General features: G+C 38.2%; 2 long non-coding RNA genes across 2 annotated transcripts; one reads left to right on the top strand and one right to left on the bottom strand.

The window, feature by feature from the left end:
* Positions 1-10217: 10217 nt before the first annotated feature.
* Positions 10218-10993, bottom strand: LOC148934399 (uncharacterized). The gene is made up of 2 exons (XR_016134956.1): positions 10920-10993; positions 10218-10457 (listed from the first exon to the last, which is right to left on the bottom strand). It is a non-coding gene; the product is annotated as an uncharacterized LOC148934399 (long non-coding RNA).
* Positions 10994-11506: 513 nt separating this feature from the next.
* Positions 11507-13155, top strand: LOC148934400 (uncharacterized). The gene is made up of 2 exons (XR_016137722.1): positions 11507-12105; positions 12210-13155. It is a non-coding gene; the product is annotated as an uncharacterized LOC148934400 (long non-coding RNA).
* The last annotated feature ends 286 nt before the right edge of the window (positions 13156-13441 follow it).

The following is a 13441-nucleotide window of genomic DNA, read 5'->3' on the forward strand; positions in this document are numbered from 1 at the left end:
ATAAAATATAAAAACCACATGAGTTGATTGTGAAATACTGTTAAGATATGATTTCTCTTAACAAGATTCCAGCGTCGCGGAGGCGATCGTTGGAGGGATAAAAGGTAGACGAGGTAGTCGCGGGAGCTTTGCCCGTCGATCAAACCAAGATCAATACCGAATTGAAATAAGCAATAAAAATAAGATAAAGGAAATAGGGATACTAACTTAATGAGCAAGACAAAATATCCTAAGAGATATATTGTAAAATATGGGAAAGATATGATAAATTAATAACTAATTAAATAATAGGGTAGAGGGAATATTCATAGAGATATCTCGTATCAACTCCCCCGCGGTTAAAATCCACCTTGTCCTCAAGGTGGGAACCACGACACAATGAAGAGTATCACGAACACAAGCTTTGGCGAGACCTCCCCTCCTGGATCAACTGCAAAAGATGGCTGTTTCGTCCGCCAATAACCCACTATCGCATACTCGATGTAAACATACCAGAGAGAAAATTGGTCTCTCATTTCTCCTCCTAGCATCTTCCCCGTAGTGCTGATTTCTAGTCTAATAGGTACCTCGATAAATGACCCAATAAGAAAAGCATCGTTAGTATCCAAGATCTCTGGTGCATCACATGAAGGGGTTGGCAGCGGAAGCGCTCACATAAATCAATTACATAATAATTCTGATCCATTTAGCAGATTATTTAGACAAATTCTATTCGCGTAATTATCACATGTATCATGCTCATAACTCAAATAAAACATGCTTTAAATTAATTGAAACCAAAAACATGCTTTTCTAGGGTTTAGCCATTATACCTTGATGATTCTCCAAAGAATCGAAGATGGCTAGCGCCTTCTCCACGTGAAGATCTTTAGTACAAAACCACGGATCTTCTGTCTGGTTCCCGGACTGTAAAATGATATCAGGGTGGGCTGATCTCACCAGTATACTAGGACTTAAATAAAGAAGACAGAAATCCTATCCCACAAAGGAGAAAAATTCGACCACTCCTAGGAATAGGGGAGGCAAAAATTTTGAGTATAATTAAGTATATATTCTGTCTCCTTTATTCTCCTATTTATAATAAGTCACATATTGGGCCTAGACAGGGATCTATGGAAGGCTTTGAATATGGACTCCTCCAATTAGCTTTTTACTAATTAAATTAAACCCAATTTAATATAAGCTTAAAATTAGAATATTACGAGCAGCCACTACAGAAATAATATTGCACTCCCCATCCAAATCCGAAATTATAAGTACTTTGGGTTTCCATTACTTGATATTTATTTCCCGCGCTTAAGATAGAAACATACATTAATTAATTATTGTCTGTTATGGACTTAATTAATCAATATCTCATTTATTCCAAGAGAGGACTTAACAAGAAAAACTTATTTATTATTCATAGATTAATTAAACTCCAACTAGCTAAGTTCCGAATAATAAAACCTTATTTCAAGCTTCTCTTGAGGATGTTATCAAACGAGACTCACCTCGCGCACGATTCAACATAATAGCAATCCTAGCACCGCTAGATATTAATCACCAAAATACCAGGCTTATTGGGTTGCGAAAAACCCGCACCATTTGGTAAGTCAAAGTAGTGCATAATCAATACCGTATGCTCAATGCTAACGTACATTGATTGAGAAATAATTTACGAGACCCCGTCTTTCAGTAGATAGCATAAAGACTGTCTCGCTGTTAGATCCATTTAGTGCTATACCACACCAATGTCATCTTATTTCAGTAAGGCTTAGAAATAATCGGACTGATATTGCAACCTTTCACGATAGGTAGTCTAAGCCTATCTAGGTTGTGAAATTATTCTTTTTCTTTGTTTAGAACTGACCGTATTACCTTAAAGTGAACGACGCCCACAACCGGTCTACTAAAACAAAGACTTAGACTTTGTTAAGTTACTTATACATTTAAATATGTAATAAACATCCATTAAATGTAAAACATAACAAAATTATGACAAAAATAATCTGTTTATTCCTTTGGAAAATAAAATAAGAGTTTTAACATTATTCAATCACTCGAAAGGTGATTTCTGGTATACAAACTCTAACATCACATTCATATTTCCTCTCCCAGAAAAGCTTGACCTCTCTCCTGAGTGTCATTGGCGATAGCATAGGTAACTGTTCTCATTGGTATTCGGGTTCAGAATTAAATTTTACCGGATCGACAACTTCATGAGTCTACCTAGAGAAATTAGCTCTATCCTCCTCATCTACTTGCTCCTTTATTGTTTCCATAAAGTCATCGTCGTCTGCCATCCCTTTACCCTCTTGGCGATCAGCAACAACACTAACATCATCATCACTAAGAGAAATATCTCCTAATGAGGGTGGGACAACGGTTTGCACACAACACTCTTTCTGGAGCTCTATTGAAGACCGACCTGATATATCACCTCTAGACCAGATATTATCAACGAGATCATTCTCTGAGCATGTGATGTTGGGCGGTCCTTGTAGATCCACTTTTGTATTAACACTCTTCTCCACATATGATGTCAAATGTGGCCTAATATCAGGCCAAGTGATTCTCTTTCCACCAGACACATCTGCCTCAACAATATGTGTGAGGCGTTGGGAATTGACATATTGCGTTGTGCTCTATTCTGGTGGGTCCCAACAAGAATATGGTCTCGGCGTTGTTGGCGGCGACGGTGAATGCAGCGGAAGGTCAAGGGAAGGGGAGCTGCTGTGATGGGCAATATTCCGGCTGCCACGAATGATATCTCGAGGAGCAATTTCTCTGCTGCACATGTGATTCTGAGTCCGTATATGGCGGCCGCGGGGGCTGGTAGTCAGGCTGCTCTCGATGGTTTCCGGAGTAGGGAATTTGCAGCGGCGAGTATGACTCCATGTAGGTGTTGGGCGGTTGATCAGAAGTCGGTGTTGGCGGGTACCAACAAGGTCTTGATGGATTCGGTGGATACCAACAAGAGTCGGCAGTTGGGCGATGGGGCTGCTGCGGATGAGGGTACCAGTGCGAATTAAGGCCAGAGCTCGACGGTTGCTGCCAAGTGTAGGGCTGGTAAGGCTGCTGTGTGGCGGTGTACAACGGGGGCCCGTCGGGTGGATCAGGTTCTGGGCACAATGGAGGGAGCATGGCAGGTGCCCTACGCTCATGCTCAATCAACCGGGTCTCGATTCGGGTGAACCTAGCAATAATATTCTCCAACATTGCTGCTGTTGAAGTCAATTGCGAGCCTTCATATGCTTGCGATATTACCGACCAAGAAGAAAGATTGACTTCAACCATGAGTTCGAAAATGGAAGCACCAATTGTTAAGATATGATTTCTCTTAACAAGATTCCGGCGTCGCGGAGGCGATCGTCGGAGGGATAAAAGGTAGATGAGGTAGTCGCGGGAGCTTTGCCCGTCGATCAATACCGAATTGAAATAAGCGATAAAAATAAGATAAAGGAAATTGTATTTCTTGATTGAATAATGATAATAACAATAGCCCTATTTATAATAGGGATACTAACTTAATGAGCAAGACAAAATATCCTAAGAGATATATTGGAAAATATGGGAAAGAGATGAAATTATGGGTACGGCCACCGATGGTGATATAACAGCGGATATTGGTCGTACGGCATGAGCCCCGATTGTTGGCGGTAGCTGGGAGGGTCCCAGCTTGTTTGACGTCGCGTGTGGGGCTGATGTTGTTGCCACCGCCAATCTTGCATCTCCGGTTGCTGCGGTTGCTGCCATTGCAAAGCGTCGAGTGGAGGAGCAGGCGGTTGGTATGGTTGTTGCGGCTGCAAATATTGTTGGGCCAGCTGTGCAGCGTGCGACTGCTGAAACGTGGTCGCCGGATGGTGCGGAGACACTGGTGATTGGTAGGGTAGTTGAGCGGCGGTGTACAGCGTGGCCGTGTCAGGTGGATCAGGTTCGGGCTGGAGCGAAGGGTGCGTGGTTGATGCCCTGTGCTTAAGCCCATCCAGTCGGGTCTCAAATTGGGAGAGCTTAGCAAGAATGTACTCCACGACTGCGGGATTCAGTTGCAAGCCGTCGGTTGCTTGCGATATCTCCAGCCATGAACGAAGATTGACTTTGGCCATGAGTTCGAGAATGGAAGCACCAATTGTTAAGATATGATTTCTCTTAACAAGATTTCGGCGTCACAGAGGCGATCGTCAGAGAGATAAAAGGTAGACGAGGTAGTCGCGGGAGCTTTGCTCGTCGATCAAACCAAGATCAATACCGAATTGAAATAAGCGATAAAAATAAGATAAAAGAAATTGTATTTCTTGATTGAATAATGATAATAACAATAGCCCTATTTATAATATGGATACTAACTTAATGAGCAAGACAAAATATCCTAAGAGATATATTGGAAAATATAGGAAAGATATGCTAAATTAATTACTAATTAAATAATAGGGTAGATGGAATATTCATAGAGATATCTCGTATCAAATACGTAAAAGTCATTAAACAACTAAGCAAAATATAGAAGCAAACATTGCTAAACGACCAAACTAATTTAAAAAATGCTTTTAAATGATATAAATTGGATATTCGGGCAATACCCGTTACCCATTCGGGTTATCCAATACCCGATTTATCTCAAATTTCAATACCCAATCCCATACACAATCCCATAAAATTGGATATTGGGTATCCAAAACCCTGCAGGTTTCGGGTCGGGTACGGGTAAATCCAATACCCGATATCCGTATTCCCAACCCTAATTATAGTGATCAAGTCGCCACCTCCCCCCAATTTCTTGTTCTGGTTCCATTTCTCAATTTCTAGTTTTAGAAACTATAAATACAATGTGACGTTAAAAGAACTGACAGTTCAATATAGACAATAACTATACTAGTAAAAGCTTTATTGTGTGGTAATCCTATATAGAAATAATGTGAGTTCCAAAGAATTTTTATAATCTATGGATTGAATTCACCATATTGGCCTATTGAAACTAAATTCAGGCCCAATGATTTTATATTAGTAATCTATAAGTCTTGCAGGCCTTGTGGCCCATGGAAAATGGGAAATCTAGCTAAATCAAATATTGTGTCTTCATATTGAACAAAGTTACTAGTAATGGAAAGAGAAAAATTTCTCATATTCAAAAGTCACGTTGGCTTTTTCTTTTTCTTTTTGTTGAAAATTATTTTACACGTGTATTAACGTTTGTATGATCATAGAAAGTATAGAAATTATTTTAAAAGTCAAGAAAGTCAAAAACATCCAAAACATAGGGACACATCGTGTATGTTAATTTGCTATACAAAGTAGATGCAGTGGTTCAACTAATAAATTAGTCAACTGATTATTCTTTTATTATTGTCGATCGACGACTACCATAGTAAATATAAAGGCCATTATCTAAGTGACATCATGGCTTAAGCAAAATATTCTAACAATATAGATTATTCCACTAGTTATCGTATTTTATTTAAAGGAAGTTTCATAGTTCTAACTTCTAAGTGTAGTAGGGCGTATATATTCGTCATCATCTAAAACATTAACATTTTATTTATTGACTTATTGACTACCATATTAAATAATTACTTGAGTGGAGACTGATTCACATATCTATCACATTCCTCTCTTTTTCCAGTGCTCTCTTACTTGGCTTTTTCACTATACCCACAAAGTGAATACTACATAGTTTCACTTATTTTAAGCAAAGCAATTTTGGACATGTTAGCTAATTATAAAAAAATTAATTAATTACAAGTGCATACATAAGTAATTATAGTATAGCAAACAACCAGATAAATGGATGTGTTGCATGTAAAATACACTGTATTGTTTTGGAAATGTCTGTAGATTTGGTAACATGTCTAATGATGTTGACTCCATTGCATACTATATGGTGATAACTGGTAAATTTGAGTTATATATATATAACAAATTGTAAATGATAGCATAACATTAATCATGTGACAGTTGATATTATAACAAATTTATGTTTCAAATTTTCAGTACTCAATAGTGACATGAGTTTTAAAGAACTGTGAACATTAAAAATGTAATTAATCAAATAAAACCGTGATATCTTGTAAGGGGTAACTATGCGTGTTACAAAATTAATCACGTAAGAAAATTTAGTGACAATAATTAGAGGCTGTATTAATTTTTGCAAGTAAACAAATTTATGTAGTAGGAGTACTACATTTTTTTTTTTATTCTAATAAAATATATAGACGCATAGGTTGAAGCAACTAATATTTATTTACCTAAATTTATAACAGTTTTTTGACACGTGATATCATTAAAAGTCAATGCTATTTTTTTTTGTGTGATGCTAAAATACCACAGTAGTGGGTGATACAGTGATTGTACTTATGGGCTGAAATTAATTACTTGGTGTATTTATGTTTTTATCGTTTATCGGTGTCGTCATGCAAAGATATTGTTATAGTAGTGAGTAATACTGTGATGGTTCTTTTGGATTGGTAATTATTTACTTCATGTTTCTGTTTTTTGTTATCATATCTTTAAGTTTAATTGTAGTGATGCCTATTTTAAATTATACACGTAAATATATTAGGCGGGTGTGAATGTAATCTTAACTAAATTCATACTTAATTAATCGAAAATAAGAGTTTTATTATAACACAAAAATTACTTGATTTAAACAAAAAATAGTGATACAATTTAAATTTAAAATTTTTTATTCATTTTTTAAAACATATACTCCCTCGGTCCCGCTGTAGTAGTGACATTTCATTTTGACACTCGTTTTAAATAAAATTATAATAAATAGCTAAAGTGGAGAGAGAGTGAAGTAGGAAATATATTACTGTTAGTCTATAGCGACTTTAACTATTTATTTCATTTTTTAAAACAAATGCTCAAAGCGAAATGTCTCTACTATAGTGAGACGGAGGGAGTATAAATATATAAATATACCATAAAAATTTATAAAAATCAAATAAGAATTTTAAATATACCATTAAAAAAGTAAAAAAAATACTCTATTTGTCTATAGTCAGAAGTCTTATTTATTTTTTATATGGATTTTACAAAATATAAAAAATATAGTAGTTGACGTAAATTATAATAAAAAAATAGTACTCTTAGGGCATTGGCAATGGGGGCCAATAGCAAGAGCCTATTTATCGGCCCCCTCATCGGCTCTCCTAGGTCATCATTGTGGGGGGGAGGGCCGATTCCCCCACCCCAAAGCCTCCGGCCTTGAGCCGATATTAAGCCTCAACCGATTTTATTTTTGTTTTTTTTTTAATTCATTTTTTATACTCTTTATACACTCCATTTCCCACCAATTATTCACATTTAATCCCATTTTATTTCATCTCACTGACTCAACTTATTTTTAACACAAGTATACCCGCAAGTGTACGGGGCTAATGTAGCAAATAGTAAGCAAAGAGTATCATATCCACAGAGACAATGAGTGTCAACCTAATTACCACGAACCAACCTCAACTACTATCTAGATGAATCGGAATTTTGGTTTTTCTAAATCTATTTAAAAGCAAGGTAAAAACAATTAAAAACAACTAGAGAACTAAAAGCAAATAAGAAAACGGATGTAGATCAAAGATGAGAAGGGTAGAATCCTACGGGATCGATAACAACTATCCTATGCCCAACTAATTTCCAAACTATGCCAACAAAGGGTCTCAAGGGTTATTAAGCTATCACTAAGGTAAAACTATATCTTTTCTCAAAGCATATAATTTGTAGATTGCTACCTAGAACCGAAGTCTCCTTCCTAGAACTAAGGCAACAACTCCTAATAGCTCCTAAGATACTTAGCTTCATTCAAAGGCTCAAATCTCTCGATTATATTGGCAAAGACGTCAATTTCTTCTCTTTCAAATTAAACTACTCACTTCTCAGTTCTTGTAGTAAAATCCACATGCATTTATACCGTGATCAGTCAAATAAATGTATAAGCACATAAGAAATCAAAATAACCACATGAGCCAAGGCATAGAAAAAGGAAATCAATTAAACATAAGAATCATTGTATCTCCCCCGTTGAACTCTACGAAGGATTTAGCTACTCATGTTCATCACAAAAGTCAAAGAAATATTCAAAGAAATATTCAAAAACATTGTTTGAACAAGAATAAAACTAAAAGTAGAAACTCCTAGAATTGGATTGGGCGGATTGGAGGCCTCGTCTTCAATCTTGCGATGAATACTCGTCCTCTGCTCGTTCTTCTCTTCTTCCTAGGTGAAAAAGTAGTATTTTTGGGGTAGGAGACGTGTAAGTTGTGTTTGGAGGCGTTTCCTAGGCATATATATACCTAGGGTTGACTTTGGGCCCGAAATAAGTTGTCCGACGAAGCTAGCGGGTCGCCAGGTTGGGTGTGCGTCGAAGCTGGCGAGTCGCCAGCTGCTTACGGCGTTTTTTTCGTGTTTTGCTGGCGGGTCGCCAGGTTCGTTTGCATGCGAACCTGGCGGGTCGCCAGCTATCTACGCAGTCTTGGTAAAACGGTCATAACTTCTTCTACCGAACTCCGATTGAGACGTTTAAGATATCCACGTGAAGCTCTTTCGAAGACGAAGAGAATGGTATACATTACATGCGAATTGGACTTCAAAATCTCCAGAAAAGCTGTCTCGAACATTGAGCAGCTGTACATCCACATATTTTGTACATTTTTCTACACATTCTTCACAAAATGGTCAAAATACCAACATAATAGAGAAGTAGCTATAACCATGTCTCAAAGTTCACAATATATGATCAAAACCAAGTAAAACTACCCTCTAAAATCATGTAAAATCCAAGTGAATCACTCACTCTACATTTTACTCTTCTCTAGTGACAATATTTTTAATATTTTTTGTTAATATTTTTAGTTTATTTGTTTCTGTATTTTTTATAAATGTAGGTTATTTTCTTTTTAATGAAATTTGTTTTTTATTAATTTATTTTTCTTGCTATTTTATATCATTTTATTTCACACTAACAACTAAAAGTAAAATACAAAAATAGTGTTAAATAAAATGAGATAGGCTTTGAGATAGACTCTGGGATGGACTTTCTATTACAGGGAGATAGACGCTGGAATAGGCCTGCTGACGTGGTAAAACAATAAAGATAGGCTCTGAGATGGATTTCGGAAAAGGGCCCTTTAAGATGGATTCTGGAAAAGGGCCCTTATTGCTAATATCTTTAGCGCCAGGGAGCAATTAAATGTGCAATAAAAAATGTGAAAAGTCGGTCAAGCACATTTTGCTTCACAGCAAGCAGTACTAATATCATGGTGACTGGAAAAAATTGAAACTACCATAAGTTGAATTAAAAAACAATTAAAGAATTATCACAACAATTATTCTTCTTATTAGAAGAATCACATTATTGCATCATAATACTCCCTCCGTTCCACAACAGTAAGGGCATTTTTTTTTTGGCATTTTTCTTCGGCACGGAGATTAAGAAAATGATGTGTAATGTACTCCCTCCATTCTATAGTCGGTGAGTCATTTTGCCATTTTGATACGTTCCATAGTAGTGGAACCATTTCTTCTCACTTACTTTACTCTATCTCCATTTCTCTACCTTTTTCATTTTATACTTTATTATTCCTTTATTTAATCAACTTAACACAATTTTTCTTATATTCCATGCCGAAAAGAAACGTCTTTATTACTATGGAACGGAGGGAGTATTAAATAAAAAGATAATAAAGCATAAGAGAGGAAAAAGTAGAGAAAATAAAGAAAGAGAGAGGGAAAAATAGCTAAAAAGAAATATATTGACTTTTACTAAAATGAAAATGACTTCATTGCTATAGAATATATTAAAATGATAAAATGACTCCATTATTATTATTAGACACAAGGAGTAGATATTTCTGCAGCCGAACAAACATTTTATTTGATCAAATGTGTAGATATAGATATACATAATCCAGTCATTCATTCAACCAAAGTACGATAATCCAATCATATGAAAAATTCAGTTGCTAAAGAAAAGTAAGCCTACCATTTCCAAAATAATGCATTATTTGATCAAATCAACGGCAATAAATGAATATGGCCCTACTTTAAATGCAACTTGAGAAAACCAAATTATAACCAAGGACGGCGTGAACCTAAGTCTGGATTCCGAGAATCAAGACACCTGTCACACGTACCACCAATCACCTATTGACACATATCCATCATCAAAATTGTCACGACCACAAACTTCCTAATGATAGTGACTGCATCTAAACGTGATTCAATAGCACCTTAGAGTCAAGGGATGAAAAATAATCATGATTTAAAAGAAGAAGCCTAGGACAAAAGTCCCGCAGGTGAAAGTGAAATGGGACAACATAAAGTCAGAGTGCGGTCTAGGTTCACAATCCTTCTAACATAGAATCCTATTACAGCGGAAACGTCCAAGACAAGGCAGTATGTATGGAGACATACTACCCTGGGCTACCTATTGACTTATGCGAGGATTCATGCCCAACACCATCGCCTGCCCGTCCACGTTCAACCTGCACATTTAAAAAGAAACATGCAGGGCTGAGTATTTGATATACTCAGTGAGCACATTGCCAAAAACAGTTTTAATTTTAATTGTCAAGCCACAGTTGAGAGATTCACGGGGTTTTTATTTAAAAGGCCCGAGTCTCTAAATACTTTTCCTTTCATAAGAATTTTGATTGCGCAATCACGTACCATAGATATACCATATCTGAACCTTGTGTGAACCGGGAATGTGGCCACATTCCACGACGGTCACTGGACCGGCCAACCCCTTTTGTTAGCTCACGGTCCCCTTATGTGTACACTAGTCCGAGTAGGGTTTGCGGCCCTACTGGGACCCGAATTCGATTTAACATGAATTGGCATAGCCAAGCAGATAGGTAATCATAAAACAAAACATGGCATGACAACATATTTAAACAAGGATTTCACATTTTCATACTAAAATCACATTTCGAAAGGATGCCCACCTCAAAAGCTAAAGCTCCTTCCGGAAATTCCTTAACTTGGTCTTAGATGACGTTCGAAGACGTCCCTTTAGGAAATAAAAGATACTTAATTAGACTTTTGAAATATCCATTAAGCTTAGACATGAATGCATCCTAAGTGCGATGATCATTTTATTCTTCCTTTAAAATTTTCTAGAAGAGTCCTAGAATTTTTGAATATTAATTAAATCGGTAGATTTAATTAAATTAGAGGAATTGTTCACTTAACTAGAGGGTGCTACCTCACATGCCATTTATTTAAGTACTAAAAATTAGGCTCGAGGTCTATTCATCGTTAGCGTATTATAATTTCTTAAAATTAATCATCCGAGCACTTAAGCTAAGGTCCGGAAAAAAATTAGACTTATCTTCGTGGAATTAAATTGCGGACTGTTAATTAATCCATAACATATAAAGGCCCATGATTTAAATAAATTCTTAGTCCATACTTTAAATAATTGGTGGCCCAACCTATTATTAAAGAGGCCCAAAGATTTAATTAGCTTCCTACTATTTACTTCCATTTAGTTAGTGGCCCAAACATTAATTAAGAAAGAGGCCCAAAACTCCCTCATTCCATCGGTCTCTCCCCCTCATTCCATCACAAATTTCCCAAATTCCAAACACCAACCCTAATCAACTTCTCTCTCTTCTTCCTCTCGGCGGTATCGCCGCCAACCGCCATCGTCCGCCGCCGCTTCGTCCTCGTCCGCGGCCGCCCGACGAGCAGGGCTGCCGCCTGCGGCGTCGCTCGGCGCCGCTCCACCCCTCTCCGTTCCCTTATCTTTCTCTTTCTTCCTCCATCGGCGAAATCGCCGCCTCTCTGCCACCGGTGCTCCCTCGTCGCCACCGCGGCTCCGTCTTCCTCTCTTTCTTTCTCTCTCTGTCCCGCTCGTGCCACCGCTGCAGCAGCGAGCGCGGCGGCGCACCGCCGCTATGCACGACCGATCTCCTTCTCCTCCTGCTCGGTCCGCCACTACCGCGGAGTCCGCCGGCATTCTTCCCTTTTTGGGGTCTGTCGCCGCCGCCGTTGTGATAGCACGGGCAGTGGTTACGCTGCCCTGCTTCTGCCCGGAGGTCGCCTTCACAGCAGCCCGGCCTTCCCATCACCGGACGGCCGGAGAGCCCTCCGCCACTGTACTCTCTCGCCTCGCCGTTATTTCGTCAGGTAAGGTTATTTATCATTTTTCCCTCTTTTGTTCTTATTTTCTAAGGTCTTGTCCCTTGAGATTAAAGATTGGTGTTTTAAACTTGTAGCTTTGCAATTGCTAGGTTGTAGTGGATGGATCGGAGCGTGGGGCTGTCCATCGGAGAGCCGAAGCTTGCTGCCGGAAGTCCGGCAGATTCACCTCCTCCAGATAAGTTCTCCAGTTGGCTTAGTCATTAGAGTGTCTACTTACTTCTGTTACTTCATGAATTCAGTGATTTTTGGAGCATTAGTCTTTTTGTTAAGGATGGCTTAGTGGTGGAAGGAGATGTTAATTTGTTGTGTATTTATTGGTGTTACTTGGGCAGATTCTACTAACAATCATATATACACATGCTTGAGAAAAAAAACAAAAAAGAAGAAAAGGGAGGTTTGGGGGAGGGTTTACTGATCTTACTTATGTTGATTGAGGCTTCTAAGTTATAGAGCTTCTATATGATGACATGAAACTTGATTTGAAGGAGAGAAAAGGGGTGGAGGTGCATTACCTCTGGAAAGGTTGAAGGAGTGGCTGTCTTTGTTGAAATTCTCGGCTATGTGCCACTCTTCACTCTCTATCTTGCTGAAAATTTGAAGTGTGGGTGAAAGGAGTTGGTGTGTGGTGTGGAGGGGGATTTATAGGCAGATTGTGTACTCTTGAGCCTTAAATGGCTGCTGCATCGTTTGTTGTCATGCTGCAGAAAATATCACTTTTAGTGATCTCCTTGTCTCTCCTTCATGGCTGCAAAACTTGCATCTTTATGAGTAACTAGTACTAGTTATAAATTGGGGTTTGTTGGGATTTTGGCAGAGATTGAATCTGGACTCTTTGGCTCCTTGCTAGCTATTCTTTTGGTGGTTTATGGAGTAGGTACTCGTGAGAAATAAATGGCTGATGTGTAATAGTTGTTGCAGGGCTGACTTGCCTTCTATGGCAAATCCTTGGTCCTCTATCACTAAAGGAAAAGTTGTTCTTTTCTTCAATTAATAGCCCCCTTTATTTTCTTTTGTTTCCTAGCCACTAAACTTGTTTTTTTTTTTTTACTTATTTGTAGGTGAAAGAAAAGGCTTGGCTGCCTTGCTGCTGCTTTGAGACGTGGGCCATGCTATCCCGGGCTCGACGGCTCGTTCGGATATGGCGCGGTGGTAGTGCGGCGTGGGCTCGGGAAAAGAAATCCAAGTGCAAGCTACCCTAGACTTTATTTCCTTGAGCTTTCGGTTCATTCAAGAGTATTGTAACATTAATATCCCATCTCATCCTTTTGTAAGACCATCATGAACTTCCAAAGAAACAAATTTTTGGGCATTATGTGGACCT

Source organism: Salvia hispanica, chromosome 1 (genome assembly GCF_029641045.1).
Source record: "Salvia hispanica isolate PSC_SH4W2 chromosome 1, Shi_PSC_v1, whole genome shotgun sequence".
In the NCBI taxonomy this organism is placed as follows: Eukaryota; Viridiplantae; Streptophyta; class Magnoliopsida; order Lamiales; family Lamiaceae; genus Salvia; species Salvia hispanica.